This window comes from Quercus suber, unplaced genomic scaffold (assembly GCF_002906115.3).
Source record: "Quercus suber isolate HL8 unplaced genomic scaffold, Cork oak 2.0 scaffold_56, whole genome shotgun sequence".
Classification (NCBI taxonomy): Eukaryota; Viridiplantae; Streptophyta; class Magnoliopsida; order Fagales; family Fagaceae; genus Quercus; species Quercus suber.
Genome location: NW_027069521.1, coordinates 1116218 through 1133366, shown reverse-complemented (window position 1 = coordinate 1133366; position 17149 = coordinate 1116218). Strand labels below are relative to the sequence as shown.

General features: G+C 37.1%; 1 pseudogene; it reads right to left on the bottom strand.

The window, feature by feature from the left end:
- Positions 1–5828: 5828 nt before the first annotated feature.
- On the bottom strand, positions 5829–16915 carry LOC112007644 (probable sarcosine oxidase; annotated as a pseudogene).
- Between the last annotated feature and the right edge of the window lie 234 nt (positions 16916–17149).

The window sequence follows — 17149 nt, the reverse complement described above, 5'->3', positions numbered from 1 at the left end:
TAGGACCACCCTAACCTTAAAAAACAAAAAATTTATACATAATAATTTAAAATTTTATATTTATCTACCTTTAAAATTTTTTTTGGGAACACTCTGAATTTTTTTATGTCAATAAAATTAAATTTTGGTCTATAATTTGAGCAACTTAATAATATATTGGGTCTTTTAAGCAAAAAAAATTATATGCTTTTATATTCTTTTAAGCCTATACTACGACTTTACTTTTAGTTTTTACTTTACCTGATACACTGTCATTGTACAACTACTTTTCTCAAAAACATTATAATATATATATTATACAACTAATTGGTCAAAATCACATAAATTTATCTTTTTTCATTGTACAACTACTTTTCTTTTTTCTTTTTCCGATAATTTTGATTAGAAAAAAATAGTTGTTTTAGTTAATTAAGTGAATAAACTTAAAAAGTTACTTAATTTTTATATAATATCAATTAATTCATTATATATATATATATATAAAATAAACTTTTATTTTTATGATTATAATTAAACATGTGATTGTCCATTCTAAGGAAATTTGAGTAATTTACAGGAAAGTGTCACTAAATATTATGTTTTTACATTTTGCCATCATATTATTAGTAATAAACTTATTATATTTTTATTGTAGGACCTGGTTGGGTCACTTCTTCAGGTTGAGAGAGTGGACCCAAGCCCAGCTTGCCCTAATAAATTTTTTGTTTTTTAAGGTTAGGGTGGTCTTAGGACCACCCTGGCCATAAGGTGGCGCCACCCCTGTCCTAGATGCAATTCTACATGACATGTTACATAAACCATGAAAAGCCTAATTGATCTAGATGAGATATGATCATGCATGAAAAACCTTAGCATATATTTGGTATGTTGTAATAGCTCCTATAATAGAATAGTTATTCATATGTAATAGCAATTCAGTTATTTGCTTGAATCTTTATTATATAGATTTGTTATTTCATAGAAAAAAAAAAACTATTCTTTAAATTGAAAAATAGTCATTCCTCTTTAAAATTGAAAAATAGTTATTCCTCTTGAGTGTATATTGTATATAATAAGTTTTAAAATTAATATATTTCTAAAAATATAATTTTTCCTTATACATCATCTTTTACAAGCTTTTCATATGTAATAACCTAACTTATGGATAATAATAGTTATTTCATTACAATGTCTTTTATTCCAGTAATAAGATTAGAGAGATACTACGTCTACAATAATTTCACAACATTTTTACAATAAATCACAGGTGGTTAGTTGTTATTGATTCAAATTTGAAACTAACACTAAGATTACTTTTTTACCTCAACAATAACAACTAGTAACAACTTGCTACTTAAAATTTATTGTAAAAGTGTTGTAGACATATCATTTCTCATAAGATTATTATTCCTAATATAATCTACATTTAGTAAATACCAAATGTGCCCTTAATTTATATAGCATGTGAAATTGTGAATAATTTGAATTAAAACATAAACTATTTTGGGTACTTAAGAGTTTATATTATCATAAAAAAGATGATGTATTTTGTTTATATTATTACTTATTTAGGCAAGATATTGGTAATTGAACAAATGATTAGTAGTTTAATTATTATTTGATTGTTTACATTGAAAAAACGTAGCTAATTGCATATTTTTAAAGCTGTCACTGTGACTGAGCAAAGAAGGAAGAGGTATATTATGCTTTGGGTATATATTTCCTCTTACTCACAGTTGAGGGGGTCTAACAGCCGATAAATCTTAGTAACTGTGACCGGGAGGAAATATACCCCCAAAATATGGTTTATTTTCTGCAAAGAAGGCTTTGAAGATTAGCTTAGCAAAAAGGCCACGAGATAGAGCGATTGACTTTACAAGGAAATTACAAAACGAGATTGTGTGATATTTCCCCACTGTATCTTGACAGTGAAAACTGTAAAAGTCACAAGCTTGATCTTTTTGTTCCCAACCAAACCATAGTTGTCCCTTGTCAATTGATATCAGCTGCAATACACAGGATATTGCACCGCATGCAATTGGCATGAATGGTTGACATTTAAAGTTTTTTTTTGCAACTTTAAATTTCAACCATATAAAAAAAGTAAAAATAAACAAGTAAAAGTAAAAAAGTAAAAAAAAAATTGTGAAGGATTAGGTGAATTGCACGGTGCAATTGCGCACCGGATCCCATTTCCAAAGAAAAATGTACTTTTTTTTCCTTGCTGGCTTTTTCCCCCAACGATTTTGAACAAAAGATCTCAGTTACATTTACTCAAATAGCCTTGTTAGTGAAATCTGCAGACTGAAAAAGTGACTCACAATTTGTCCTTGTTGAGTTACTTTCTGACATAAACGCAAACAACAGAAAACGGTAAATTACAAAGTTGTCCCCATAATATTACTTTGTGGACAACTTTATGGTCTCCATCGGACCACAAATTGAAAGAATAGCCTCGTTAGTGAAATCTGCAGACTGAAAAAGTGACTCACAATGTGTCCTTGTTGAATGATTTTCTGACATAAACGCAAACAACAGAAAACGCTAAATTACAAAGTTGTCCCCATAATATCACTTTGTGGACAACTTTATGCTTTTCCATCTGACCACAAAATTGAAAGAAAAATCTTTTCCTTTGAAAATCTTTTCATGGCTCCCAAGTCCCAACTCTTTTGTGGGCAACGGTGCAGTTGTTCGGTTGTTCCACTTTCTTGGTCCCCCGGAAGAAAACTTTGAGTTTGAGTTTGAATTTTTATTTTTTATTTTTGGAAGAGGCTCTTTACATCATTCTGTTGTCATTAATGTGGGTTTGGCATCATAGTTTTATTTGTTGAAGATGAGTGGTAAAGAAAAAAAGAAAAAAGAAAAAAGAAAAATGTATCTACTATTTAGTAAAAAGTGAAATTAAAATTGAATTAAACCAAAAAAAGGGGGGAAACTAAAAAAAGGAAATTAACTAGTATTATAGCATTAAAGCAATAGTATCAGTTGTGTCATGCTAAATGCCTTTTTATCACACTAGAATTTATTTTTTCTATTTTAAAATGGCATTTAACATTATATCATATATTGCATATTCTATTCTTTAATAAAACATATTAAAATATTACTAGTCTCATCACACATGCTTCGGAGTCTTTTGGCTAAATATTGCCAAAATTAAAACATTTTTGCATTATAGGTACTGTTTGAAGTTTTTTGGCAAAATGAGGAGAGAGGTTGAATTTCGGCAACGCTGTTGCCGAAATTCAAGAAAAAGAGGAGAGAGAATGAGGAAATACGAGGAGAGAGAAAAACTTGAATTACGGCAATGGTATTGCCGTAATTCCTCTGCCCAATCTGCCCGGGTTTGTGCGTGTGAAGAGTGTAATGTGTGAGTGCCCAAAAAAAAAAATCCCACAATTTCGGCAATACCATTGCCACAATTGTGGGGAATTTTTTTTTTTTTGTATGCTAATGCTCTAAGTAAAGTTGAGATGTGAGGTTGGAATTCGAATTATAGGACATCAATGAAGCCAACTGAGTTGAGTTCTAAATTTGGGACCGCAAGCTTTTGTAACAAATATGAGATGGATTTTGGAATAGGCATGCTTCTATCACTATCCACTATCTTATATATAGGTTTTATACAAAACCAATGCTTGTTAGAAGATGATAATGATGAAAGGTAAACCAAGAAAAATACAACTATTGGCTTGTTGGGCTGTCCATCAACTCGTCAAACCCAACCCACCTGCCCGACCTGAGGACTCACGAGCAAATCTGAATGCCCAGACGGGTTGAGTGTGGGTCTGTCGATTTCAAAAATTGGTTTTGCGAATTGGTTCCAAGTCCCTTGAATTCTAACTCATATAAACCGACCCGACCGCCCAAAATTTTAAAAAGAAAAATCTTTGACTTGGGTTTCTCATTTACGTTGAAGTTTGAACATGCATTACACGCCTCTTCATTCCCTTTCTCATAAACAAAAACATGCCTCAAGGCCTTCAACCATTATTAGTTTTAGAAAAATTTCTCTCTTTTTGATCTCTCTCTAAAATCCCTAACCCTAACCTCATTACTACTACCATTGCCCATTGCTGAGTTGGGCTCTATTGTTGTCCCTAACACTAGCCTCCTTATTGCAGCCCCTAAATCTAGCCTCCTCATTGCCATTGTCACTGAGTATGGTCTATTGCTACCGTCGCTGACTCAAAGTTCAACTTGAAACTCCACATATTGACGAATCCCTCCTCTGATATACTTGAAATCTCCTCTAATCTTGTGCAGTCTGTGGGCTAGTAAAAATAATTTTTTTTTTTTTTTTTTTGTTTTTTCTTGTTTTTTAAATTGTACTAATCTTGTGGATGTGTTGATGGTGGGAGAAGGAATGGTGATGGTGATGTGGGTTTAGTCTTTATCTTCCTATTTTTTGTTTTAGTATATGGATATGGTGTTTTTGTTATTTGGGTTTTGATTTCTTTGTTGTTTGGGTTTTTATTTCTATCTTGTTGGGATTCAGACCTAAAATCACTAGTTGGTTTCGACTCGCTCAACCAATGATTCGCGCCACCGGGTTCGACCCAAACATTCGGTCGGCCATGGGTAGGGTTGTGTAGCTAACTCGCCAAAACCGACTCAACCCAATCCAACCCGTCGGGTTGGGTTACAAAAATTTTTTTGATAGCTGGTCAGGTTGGGTTTGGGTCATAAAATTCCAAACTTGCCAAACCCGACCCGACCCACCAATATATTTAATATATATTTAAAATATATTATATAATTAATAAATTTTTTTATTATTTAAAAATAACCATCTCTTCCTCTTATCCTATATAAAAGCCAATATTAATGTATAACTGAGTTGGAATATTAGTTCATATATTAATGTATATATTGTTTATCAATTCAAGTGGCAAGTGTGATATATTTTTTTCTGCTCAATTTAATAATAATAGTAATAAACAAAAATTGTCCAACCCATGGGTTCAACCCGACCCATGTGGGTTGGATTGGTTTGGGTTGGGTTGAATTTTTTTTAAGCCACCATAGTAGGTTGGGTCAAAAAATCTCCTTAACCCGACCCATACCCTTAGCTACGGGTCCTTTTTCCGTTCACCCGATTTGATTGGGTCGGTTGCAGGTTAACCATAAACCTGATCTGACCCGACTCGTGGAAAGCCCTTGGCTTGTTAAAGAAATTGCATCGGTACTTCTAAAAATACAACAATTATTGAAAACTTAGATACTTCAGATTTCCAACTTGGAAGTTAGTAATCATGACTTCAAGTCACGATTTCAATAACTTTTTAGAGTGTGTAAAACAGTTTGTGTGCAACAATTGTACACAATTATAATTACAGAGAATTAGAAATGGATTTTTAGTCAATCATTGAGGGATGATAGCAAATTACATCACATGACTTTTACAATTGTTGCACATTTCAGTCAATCTAAAAATCTAAGTTTTCAATAATTTGTTGTAGAAGGTCAACTAAACAAACAAATGGGTCATGTAGCCATATGTCAAGAATCAGAAAGAGTTGAACTTGTTGCACACAAACTCTTTTACACACTCTAAAAAGCGATTGAAATCGTGACTAGAAGTCATGATTACTAACTTCCAAGTCGAAAATCTGAAGTCAAGATCATCGATCGAAACCATTTTGGCTAGTAAGACAAGAATAAAAAGGTGTCATAGTTAGGGGGTAGCATTAATAAGGTACTAGTACGTTAAGAGAGAGAGAGAGAGAGAGAGAGAGAGAGAGAGAGAGAGAGATATAAGGCACTATTGGCACCAATTGTACACAATTATTATTACAGAGAAATGAAAATGGAATTTTACTTAATCATTGAGGGATGATAGTAAATTACATCACATGATATAAAAATTCTTTGAAATTCCCTTTAGGATTCTCCTCAAACCTTCCAATCCTAAAGTGCTTTAGCTCAACTCCTTTTGCCTCCCTAGTGAGCACAGGGTTAGCAAGTATTCTCCCTACCATTGGACTCATCTTGAACCCATGCCCTGAAAAACCACCTTCGACCACAACATCCTTCCCAAACTCCCCACCCAAGAAATCAATCACAAAATCCTCATTTGGGGTCATTGAATACATGCACAACTATGTAGCCACAAGCCCTCTAGAATCAACCAAGCTTGATAGCCTCTCTTCCACCCATTGTTTCAAAGTCCTTGTAGATATCGTATTTTGTACCCTTTACAACTCGGGCCCCATTCCCCAATGATGCTCGAACTCAAAAGCCTGTGTACGCGGGCCAAAGCCTGTGTATGTAGGCACAATCCTGCATACATAGCTAGGATTTCAGAAGTACGAAAGATGCAAGTTTTTTGCAATAATGGCTGAGGTTTGGAATGAATCCCACATCATCATGGAGCCGTTCCAACCCCCTTTTTTTTTAACTATAAAAAACCTTGCATGGTACTTTTTCAAGACATAGAGAAATCCTATGGCAAAAACCTAAGATCCACTAGAAAATAGTGATTCAAAAGAGAGTTTTTCACATAACACCCTCAAGTCAATTGTATTTGATTGGGACCTTTTCTAGCCCAAATCCTTTTAGTTTAATGTTGCTAATCGCTTGTTTAATGACTTGTGATAGATCTGATTGAGGGGAACAGTCAAAATCAAATCTTGGGAACTCATTTTTAAGGTATCAAGTTTCTACATTTCTTTTCTCTTTTTAGTCTTTCTTTTATTGTTTAATATGTTTTTCTTGCTTTGTTTGTGTTATAACCTATTTTTTTAGAGTAGGTTTATGTTTTCTTGTTATTCTGAGTGTGTTTGGTTGTTAGAATTAGGGATTTCATTTTTGCTCTGTTTCTGTGTTTTTAGGTTTTCTAGGCAAGGACTTGTGTGCACATAATCTAGCTTGTGCACGCAGGTTCGATTATGCGTATGTAGGCCTGTTCTTTCACGCTTAAGCCGCTGCCTAGAAACCCTAATTTTTCTTTGTTTGTTTTGTTTCTGCCTTCACATGCTTGTTCTGTTTAGCTTCTTTTCATATATTTTAGGCTCTATAAGTATTTGTGCCTCTGCCTCACACGCTTGTTTGTCTTTCAACATGCTTATATTAGGGTTTCTATGTTTGTTTCTTGCTTTGACGCTAGGCCATTCATTCACATGTCCATGTATTAATACCATAGGTGCTGTGTTGCTAAAAGGTAACTAAAGGGTAAGTCATGCATTAGAAATGTCCATACATTTGTGTTGGTTTTATTTTGATGATATGATTGAGTATGCTTAGATGTATGATTAGGGTTTATAATGTGTTAATGCCTTGTTCATAAGATGTTTTGCTTGCTATTGATGATATGCTAGGGTTTCTTTCGTGTGTTTGGCTCTCTTTTGCTTTGTGGATAGATAAGTATGCTTGTTTAGGGATAAAAGATGCCATGTTGTATGTTAGATGCATGATTAGAGTGTGTGTCGGTTTAGAATAAAAGTGCTGAACTAGTTTTTAATAAGGTTAAGATTAAGACATAATGATAGGAGGCCAACCTTAGGGTTGGGCGATCTTGGGTGCCTTACACCTTTCCAAGAGCGTACCTAAACTCCGAACCCATATTCTGATAGTAAGATTAAAGGTCATTTCTCGAGAGGATGCTATATATATGGTTCTTAGACCATTGCAAAAATTAGGTGGCGACTCCAAAAGACCCCTTGTGTCCACAGTCCCTAATGCCATTCCAGGCCCCCATGGCCTCTTATCCAGATCACATGGATACCCACCATATATTGCAACCTTAATCAACCCCAGAAACTCCAAAGATGGGGTGCCGTATATATAAGGCTCACCGTAGGATGCAAAAGTTGGAAAATCACCACCAATTGCATTTTTTATCCTTATGCCCCTCCTTAATCCTCCAATAACACACCATAGTCTCCAAAGGTTGTATAGGCAATTCATTCCCACTAACTGTTTTAATTAACTTTGTAGTCCAAGCCTCAACTATTTCCACACATTTTTTACCCCAAAACTTGTCACCATTGCTAGTGTAAACCCACGCACCCCTTTTCACATCGTCTTTTCTTATATCTTTCACTTCCATGTAATCCTTAAGAACAGTACCGTTTTGAATTGCCAGAGTTTGAAACATAGAAATTGCTTTAGTGGGCTTTATCACACCACCATCACTAGTACACACTCCAACCCAATTGCCAGGAATATCAAACCTGCCTGAAAACTTGTTGGAAACTTGTTGGAGGTCGAGAATTTCATGTGGGACAGTGTTTCTGACAAGTCGCTATGACTTCATGGAGACACCTGTCGTCGTACGAAACCATGTCAAATTGTTGAGCCTTGAAGTAAATCTTGTAGCCGATGTGGGACTCAGCCTAGAGTTTGTAGGACTCCATCACCATTGGATAGTAGTATTCCTTCGGGTAAGTTGCCACATAGTACGAGATTCTATTAGGACATATGTGATTCAATGTTAGGAACACATGTCAATATTTTATGTAATTGGCTAATCCTTCGACAAAATGCACTTTACTTGTAATTGGATAGATCTAGGATGAGTTTAATACTTCAAGAAATAAGGTTTTAAGTTCAAGTGTTAAAACCATGCAAGTCTGTCAAAGAAACAAGTGAGAAAGTGTTGGATTTTAAAGCTCGATAGCTAGCATCTATTGAGGTTTAAAAATTGTTTTAGCCCATGGCTCGACAGCTAGCTCAATAGATGGCTATCTATTGAGGTTTATGAAATTCAGTTTTTTAGGGTTGATTTCACTCTAATCCATGAGCATATGTTTAGGCCTTCTTTTCTCACAACCTTAAACATATATAAGGATTATTTTAAGGGCCGTTAAAGGTTGCACAGTTACACGAGTGTGAAGCAAAGTTTCGTTCATGCAAATTGTGACTGGAGACAGAATTTGCCCTAGTTAATCTTTCTATTGAAGAAACTACTGTGTTTGTACACCTTAGGGTTTTGTGACCAAGGGGTTTTGTGACCAAGGAGCTTTGTGCTCTTCATTGTGTAATGAATTGAAGAACTTTTCAGCCAACATCTTTCTCAAGTTGGTGATTAAGTTGCGTACTGGGATCTGTGCATCTATTGGTTAGTCATGTACTGAGATCTATGCAATGAAAGGAGAGATTGTCACTACAGAACAAGTCTAATTGGGTATTGGAGTAAGGGTTCAACTGTAGGTTGGTATAAAGTACTTGAATTCCTTTATTTGTAACCACTTATTTTGATAATAGTGGATTCTCGAGAGTGGTGACCTTAAAATCACGCAGTGGGGTTTTTGCCATGTAGGTTTTCCCCATTCGTAAACAAATCACCATGACAATTTAATTTCCGCTGCACTTTAGTAAACTGATGATTTGTTTGTGCTACCACGCATTTTACATGTTAATTTGATTAATTAATAAACTTGGCTAATTAATTAATTAATTCATTACAAAGGGTCAATACATTCTTGCCCTATCAGACTCGCCGTGAGATGAGCCACGTTGGTGTAAGAAATCGAACTGCTCAGGTAGGAGGACTTTGTGACCTCTTTTCAAAACTTGATACGCGGTGGAGCTGCCCATGATGCCTGCTCCTTCCACTATTACATCGAATTCTTTGCTGGAAACTAGCACGTTAACTCTCTCTCTCTCTCTCTCTCTTTGAGAGACACTCTTTGAGAGATTTTAGGTGCGCCTATTATTTAACTAGAAGCACTTCATACAACTTGTCACAGCTAAGAACATGACAAGGGGTCCGTTTGGATAGCACTTATTGTTGCTTAAAGTTACTAAAAACTTATTGTTGCTGAAAACATTGTAGCAAAATAATTTTTAAATGTGTGAATAGTATCGTGGGACCCACTTTTAATATTAAATATTGCGTGAACAGTGCACGCACAATGTTTTTTGTCTCCTAAAAGTCAATAAGTCCGGCTGCTTAAAAAAAAAAAAAAAAAAAAAAAACTGAAAACGCAACTTTACTTTGAGTGATAAAAAAAAAACCAGGTTCAAATCAAAACTAGTTGGTAAGAGAGGCAGAAGATCGGCTAGTGGTGGCTTCTTTTTCAATAGTCATTGCTTCAGACTGGAGGTGGTGTGTTCAGATTGGTGGTTGCGACTTCAAACCAAGGCTAAGATGGGCTTTAGACAATGATAATGGCTTTTGGCCTAGGTTTGGTTGGAGAGAGAGAGAGAGAGAGAGAGAGCAAATAGATAAGAGGGAAGAGAGAGAGTGATGGAATATGATAAAGAGACTAAGCTTGCTGGGATGAATAAAAAACAATAAAAAAATTTAGAACATTATATAATGTCATTTTACTAGTAGAATGACATATTAGCATGTTTAAAATTTTTTGAGATTTAGAACACTTCATGAAGCAAAAATTTTGGTATTTTAGTGTGTCAAATGTTAAAAATAAAGTATTTGGCATATCTAATGCCAATGCTAATGATGAAACAACTGCATTCTTTCCATTTGCCCCAAAAAAAAAAAAAATTTGATTAGTTGATTCCGTTTATCTATACTACCATTTAAGGGGCTTTCCCTATTGGGATTTTTCAATTTTGATGTCTAAAATACTCTCAAATTTACCAATTTGTAAAGCTAAAGTAATAGGGTTTGTAAGGTCACGATTTGTAACCCAAACCCAACAGATATGGGATATGAGCTCAATAAACCCAATATAATGAATTTGTAGAGAGTAAGTGAAAGAGTTGGGCTATTGGTGGATTAGACAACGGTTAGTATGGATGTAGAAGATGATTAAGTAAGAACAAGGAACATAGAGCTGAATGAGTTCATTGTCCGAGGAGATGAACTCATTATCTGAGGAGGTAAGTTTTCATATAAATTGATTAAACAGAGTACCAGTGCAATTTAGATTACTACCGTCTCCCTTCTCTATCCCCCCCTCCCCCCTTTTTTTATGAAATGCCTCTTGCATTATATAGTTCCTTTTGCATGATCTTGATCCTACACTTGTTGATCTTTTGGGCCATCACTTGAGTGCTTGTCCCATCAAACACCCCTGTCAGCTTTCTATGAGTTGTGGTTTCTAAGGCAATACTGTTCAAATGTCTTTTCCACATAAATGCAGCTAGAAAAGTAGCTGCAACATTGCAGTGATAGCAGCTTTTTCTTAGATATTTCTAAGTTCTTATCCTTTAGAAGTTCCTGGAAGGTTACTTTGACCATTTAGGACTTATATATGACCGTGCTTTAGCTGGTTTGAGGAGATATTCCTCCTTGGACTTGGACTACCATGCTCTCGGCCAAAGCCCACACTCTCGACCAAAGCCCAAAACCCAATTATTGTATGATTTAGGGCCCATGACCCCACTATGATCCTTTTATTGTAGGTACTCAAGAATTCTTTGCCTTTGGCTTTGGCTTTTTTGGCTTGATTGCCTTGCCTTGCCTTTGCTTGAATTCTTTTGTCCCACATTGGAAAGATGTCTTTCCTCACTACCAAACTAATGGCACTCTTACTCTATTGGTTCATCCCTTATAAGGTAGAAAGATGAAAGACATCTTTCCAATGTAGGACAAAAGAATTCAAGCCAAAGGTAAGGCAAGTCAATCAAGCCAAAAAAGCCAAAGCCAAAGGCAAAGAATTCTTGAGTACCTATAGGGTTATATATATAAAATTACTGATTTAAAAACTCCTAAATTTTAGCTAAATTTTTTTAAAAAAAATTTCTTTTATCTCTATTAAAAAAAAAAAAAAAAAAACTATCCCACATTCTATGATTCTATCAAAAAAAAAAAAAAAAACCTACCCAACCACTTTTTTATTTTTTTATTTATTTTTTCAAATTTGTGGATAACTACACATTTAAAAAGTAAAATAAAATACTAACGTTTAGATATAAGTAATATTACCACTCTCCAACAATCATAGGTTATTTAATTAATAATTCAATGAATAAAAAAAACCTACTCCAAGNAAACTGATTAAAAACTCCTAAATTTTTTTTAAAAAAATTTCTTTTATCTCTATTAAAAAAAAAAAAAAAAAAAAACTATCCCACATTCTATGATTCTATCAAAAAAAAAAAAAAAAAAAAAAACCTACCCAACCACTTTTTTATTTTTTATTTATTTTTTCAAATTTGTGGATAACTACACATTTAAAAAGTAAAATAAAATACTAACGTTTAGATATAAGTAATATTACCACTCTCCAACAATCATAGGTTATTTAATTAATAATTCAATGAATAAAAAAACCTACTCCAAGTTAATTTTTTTATGTTCGTGTTCTCCTCCCTCACCCTCAAAAATGGGTCCACAACTATTTGTAATGCCAAAAATTTCATAAAAGACAACTTTGATATTTGATGAGTCTCCACTCTCCACTCTCAACTTCCCACTACAAATCCTAAAATGTAGCTTACGTCTTTAAAATTAAAATTTAAAATACCCACTTCTACGGAAATAAAAACTTCTCACCACCAATCAATTATCTTTATGTATTATTCTCTATATATTAAGAGGATTCTTAGTTATTGCCTTTTGTACTGTCAAAATTACCCCTCTAATAACTACACTACAAAATATACATATACACACAGAAAAAAAAGAAAAAAAAAAAAAGAAAAATCTAAGGGCATATACGGATATTTGAATATTTATTTTAGTAGAAATCGATCATATCCATAAGAAATCCAAAAATTTTCAAATGCCACATTTAAACCCAGATTCAACTTTTCCCTAAAAAAAATTTATTTTCAAATTTATCCAAAAAAAAAAAAAAACCCCCAATTTTCAAATCTTTAACAAAACTTTCGGATAACTACTACTAAAAAAAACTTAAGTTAAAAACAAATCCATAAAATTTTAAATACCACTACTACATCCAAAATTTTATTATAAAAAAAAACACCACATCCAAGCCAACCCATGTTCATATTCATATAAAATAATTAAAAAAAAAAAAAAAAAACCATGCTGATCTTTGATAAGTCTTCTCAATTTTTTTTTTTTTTTAATAAGAGTTTTAGATAACTACAACTACTAAAAAGATTGAAGGAAGTTAAAAATATGCAACATATGTATATGTTTTGAAATTCAAATTCATTAAATAAATAAATTAAAAAAAAAAACCGCGTTTAGATCTTTAACAAGAATTTCAGATTACTACTTACTAAAAAACTAATGTCAATTTAAACTAATACCAACTCCATCCCAATTTAAACCATTATCAAAATAATAGCTCTCCAACCTTTCAAGTTTCAAACATTACATTCTTTAAAAAAAAAAAAAGTTTCAAACCTTTAATTGAATAGAGAGGTTGATAGTGGTTTGTGGGCTATGGAGGATTCTTGGTTGGTGTTCATAGTGGCTAATTTGATGCGGTCATAAGCTTGTAATGGAGGCTGTTTTGAGATTTCATCATTGCACAACTATGGAAGTAGAATTTGAGTTCTAGCCAAGGGGTTAATTGGAGGGTTGACTATTTAGAGGGATGGGTTTTTAGAGATTTTGTGAATGTGTGTTTGTGTTTGTGTTTTTTTTTAACCTTTATTTTTTTGCTACTGGCTTTGAATTCATGTATATACATTTTATTTTATTACAAAATCGAAAAGTTTGTGTTCAAGAGAAAATGAATTTGAGATAGAGAGGTTTGGTGATTTTTTTGTGTACAAGTTTTAGTTAGTAGATCAAAATATTTGATTGGTGTCAATTTGGCTTACCACGAACACTTACCTTTGCTTTTGTTTTATGCGCACTTATTAACTTTATAATGTATATTCTTATATGAAGGACTTGACTAAAGGGATTGGCTGACCAAGATTATGACTTCAGATGGATTAAAGAAGAAGAAGAAGTATTACAAAAGAAACTCTTATCTTCCTACCATCTTCAAATGCATTTTTTTTTAATGAGAAAAGTTGAAGATCCCACTGAATATACATTTTACAGTCCTGAGGTAAGTCAATATGAAGAATTGTCATTTTGTTTGTTTTATTTTTTTGCTTAGTATATTTTTTTAAGTGATGTTGTATGTTATGGGGCCAGGAAATTGTACAGCCACGCCACTCTAAGCCAGGCCCAAATGGCCCAGTCCGAGGAGGGATGACTACCCAAGGCCAATTTGGGGAGCAAACCCTCCCTTGGATCGCGCCGAGGATCCCCTCGTCCTCGAGTACTAAAGATAACTATAGGGGAGGGGGACAGACCAGAGTCAGTTGTCACCTCAACACTTAATACGTTCACCAACCCTTCTGGCCGCATTAATGGGGATGCAACCCCCGGGCAGGGCTACATCGATCAGGGTGAACCACTTGAGCCAGATACGACCTCTGATGGGACAGGCGGCAGAGGAGAGGCCAATGAAGATCAACAGGAAAGGAAGAGAGTAGTATATAAGAGAGACAAGCAAAATGAAAGGGGGAAAAAGGGGAAAAAAGCCTCTCGGCCGTGGGCCGAGGAGCATCTCCTAGTTGTAAATTGTTCCAAGTGTTTCTTCAATAAGAGAAAAAGATGTTCAGGTTTCTAGACGCCGGTCGGCGCCTTAACCTTCAACCCACTCTCTACAAATTTATTGTTTTGGGTTCGTTGGGCCTGTAACCAATCTCTTTTGGGCTTAGCTACAAAAATCGACCCTACAAGTGCCGTCTTGGGAAGGATTAGCGCGCCGGCCGGCACAACAGGCGACGGTTCTGAGTAATCATTCTATGAAAGATTGATGGTGATAAAAAAAAAAAAAAATCGAGACAGATGATTCAACAGCAAAGAAAGAGAACTCGATATTATTTCATAAAAAAGAAAAAATTACAGATTACAATCAGAGGCTCAGCAGGGTGCATTACAACTGTTCCTACCAGCTAGTTCTACAATCAGAGGCCCAGGTGGACCCTACAATCCCTAAAACTAGCTAGAGGGAAGTGTCAACCCGTGCTTTTATTGGCATCAAGAGAATGGGAGAACTTGACACTAAAAGCAGGGAAGGGAGGGCCAGCTTGTTTCAAGGCCACCAACAACTCCTTTCTCGTTCGGCGGAGCTTGAACAAAGTGAGGAGCAGATGCAGGCACCGGACACCTCCCTCATGATGTTCCCTTGATTCTCTCCAGCCCTCACGAGCGCTGGCCTGGGGGAAACTACTCGCTCCTCTACACCTGGGTACTAGACAGAACCAAGGTATTGCATGGTCCTCAGACTCAAACCTATGGGGAAACTAGATACTTACAGAGAAATGAAAGCGTTAGACAGAATCAAGGCACTGCATGGTCCTCGGACTCAGGCCTATGGGGAAACTACTCGCTCCTCTATACCTGGGTACTAGACAGAACCAAGGTATTGCATGGTCCTCGGACTCAAACCTATGGGGAAACTAGATACTTACAGAGAAATGAAAGCGTTAGACAGAACCAAGACACTGCATGGTCCTCGGACTCAGGTCTATGGGGAAACTACTCGCTCCTCTACGCCTGGGTACTAGACAGAACCAAGGTATTGCATGGTCTTCGGACTCAAACCTACGGGGAAACTACCCGCTCAATCAGACCATTGTGCCGAACAGAACAGGGGCGTTGCATAGCCCTCGGACTCGGGCCCACAAGGAGGCCAACCACAGAACATCCCAAGTTAGGAAAGGACCAAGCACCACAGGGCCCTTGAGACGCAAGAGAGCTGCCCATGCATACGTTCACTCGCCTTATCACCGTTACTGGCGCAACTGACCGACATACAATTCAAGCTAAAGTCATACAGATCTAAGGAAGAAAGGAGAAGCGGGCAGCGTGTACACAAACAAACAACTCAAATGAAGGGAAATCAAATTTGCATTACAGCAAGGAGTTCGTAAAAATTGCATGGCAAGAGCCACAGCACATAGAAGAGAAGTATTACAAAATAAAATGACAACGTGAAAGCAGGACGAGCCGAGACGCCGGGGAGCCTACTCCTCTTGCTCAGGCCGAACAGAGGCAACCCCTGACCCCTCCGAGCCCCGGCCTGAGGGGATAGTCTGCGGGGTCACGGCGAGAGCAGTTACTTCCTCGGTGGTGGGGGCTGGATCATCGGAAGGGATCTCTACTATCTCTGGGGGCACCTCCTCACTTGAATGCTCCCCCAGCTCAGCTGCCCCCACTTCTTCAGTAATCTCCCCAACCTCAGGGTCCTCAGGGGCGGCCTCACGGATTGCGGGGTGATAATACACGTTCTCCGCCTTCCACAGGTCGGACGCAGCCTCCACCCCAGCTTGTTTGAGGGCCTCAGCCCAAACCTGGGAACAATATCGCCTACACACTCCCGGGACTTGAGCCTTGTAGTCGGCCTCTACTGCAGCCACCCCATCAGCGTAGGCTGCGGCTTCGGCCTCCTCCTTGGCACACTCGGCCATCTCCTTGACATGATCAGCCTCGTCCTTGGCCCGCAGGGCCTGGTTCCTGGCCCATTCCGCTGCCCTCTGATTCCCCTCGGCCTTAGCTACGTCAACCTGCAGGTCAGTAATCAGATCCCTCGCGATCCGCAATTGCTCCTCCGCCTCGTGTAGGCGCGTCGTCTGCTCCGTGGCCTGGGTCTGGGCGCCCTTAAGACCAGACAGCGCATTATCCCGCTCACTGGTCACCTCTTTCAGAGCCTGTCGAGCCTTGACGAGGTCAGCTTCAGAATTTTTCAGAGTATTGGTGGCCTGGTATCGCCAGTTGCGCTCCTTTTTAAGGGCCTCCTTCTGGTCGTTTGTCGCCCCCTCCAACGCAAAGATAGCTTGGACGGCCTGTCAAAATGACCAATGTACGATGAACCCCATAAAAGGAAAAAAGTGGGAAAAGAATTGAGGTTATAGCCCTTACCATCCCCACATATCGCTTAAGGCTGAGGAAGACCTGCTCGCTCGTCAATGAGTCAAGCTCAGCCATGTCCGCTGGGAGCAGCAAGCTCCTCTCCAATGCGTCTGCCACGCGCGTACCCTCGCCCTCGTTGAAATCCCTAAGAGAGGCGTTATCCCTCAATGGCTCCCCGCGGAGCATCGGGGCTGGGAGCTAGGCGTCAACCCCGGAGAAGGTGGTGTCGGCGACCTGCCTATCCGGACTCCTTCCGCCTATCTTAAGCTGCTTGGATGGCCGCAGAGCAGTGTCCTCCTCTTGTGAGGACACCATCCTATCCCCCACGATCCTTTTACCCTTATCCTTCTTCTTCTTAAGACCAGCAGGCACGGACCCAGAGGGCGAGCGCGTCTGAGAAAGAGAAGGAGGAAGCTTTTG